General features: G+C 42.5%; 1 protein-coding gene across 1 annotated transcript in view; it reads right to left on the bottom strand.

The window, feature by feature from the left end:
• Positions 1-848, bottom strand: part of INTS2 (integrator complex subunit 2) — a 62,528-nt gene that overhangs the window by 14,402 nt on the left and 47,278 nt on the right. The gene's annotated exons all lie outside the window — the stretch shown is intronic.

The following is an 848-nucleotide window of genomic DNA, read 5'->3' as shown; positions in this document are numbered from 1 at the left end:
GTCTCGCTCTGGCTCAGACAGGTCTCAAACTCGTGAGCGCAGGCAATCTGCCCACTTTGGCCTCCCAAAATGCTGGGATTACACGCATGAGCCACTGTGCCCAGCCTATGTCCATTCTTTCTGAGACAGAGTCTCATTCTGTCTGTCACCTGGGTTAGAGTATCCTGGCATCATAGCTCACAGTGACCCAAACTCCTGGGCTGGAGTGATCATCTTGTCTCAGCCTTTTGAGTAGCTGGGACCACAGGTACCCACCACAACGCCCAGCTAGTTTTCCTACTTTTAGTAAAAACAGGGTCTCACCCTTACTCAGGCTGGTTTCAAGCTCAATCAATCTACCCACTTCAGCCTCCAAGAGTGCTAGGATTATAGGTATGAGCCACCATGCCTGGCCTCGATGTCCATTCTTTAAAATATGACTCAGGTCCCCCTTCCTCTGTATCTTTCCTGAACAGCATTCATTTATATATCATTCATCTGCTCATGATTCTATTATTTAACTTTTCATGTATCTGTTTCATTTCCCCATACAGATGATAGCTACTTTAAAGGCAAGCCTCTCAAATTATACACTTTTGATATTATTTATCATAACAACCAGAAATTCAAATATTAATAATATGAACAAATTAAGTTCTGCCTTTGAGTGGAAGCCACTTCAAAGCAATTGCTTAAGTTTAGCAACTGGGAAGAAATTAAAGCCAAATGTGGAATCAATGACACTAACATCCAATTGAACATGCCAAAAAGGTCACAGTTTTATTTATTTTTTTATTTTTTTTGAGACAGAACCTCAAGCTGTCCCCCTGGGTAGAGTGCCGTAGCATCACAGCTCATAGCAACCTCCA

Source organism: Otolemur garnettii, unplaced genomic scaffold, assembly GCF_000181295.1.
Source record: "Otolemur garnettii isolate 467f Iridium unplaced genomic scaffold, OtoGar3 scaffold00094, whole genome shotgun sequence".
Classification (NCBI taxonomy): domain Eukaryota; kingdom Metazoa; phylum Chordata; class Mammalia; order Primates; family Galagidae; genus Otolemur; species Otolemur garnettii.
The sequence above is the reverse complement of the archived record's forward strand: the minus strand, read 5'-3'. Positions and strand labels throughout refer to the sequence as shown.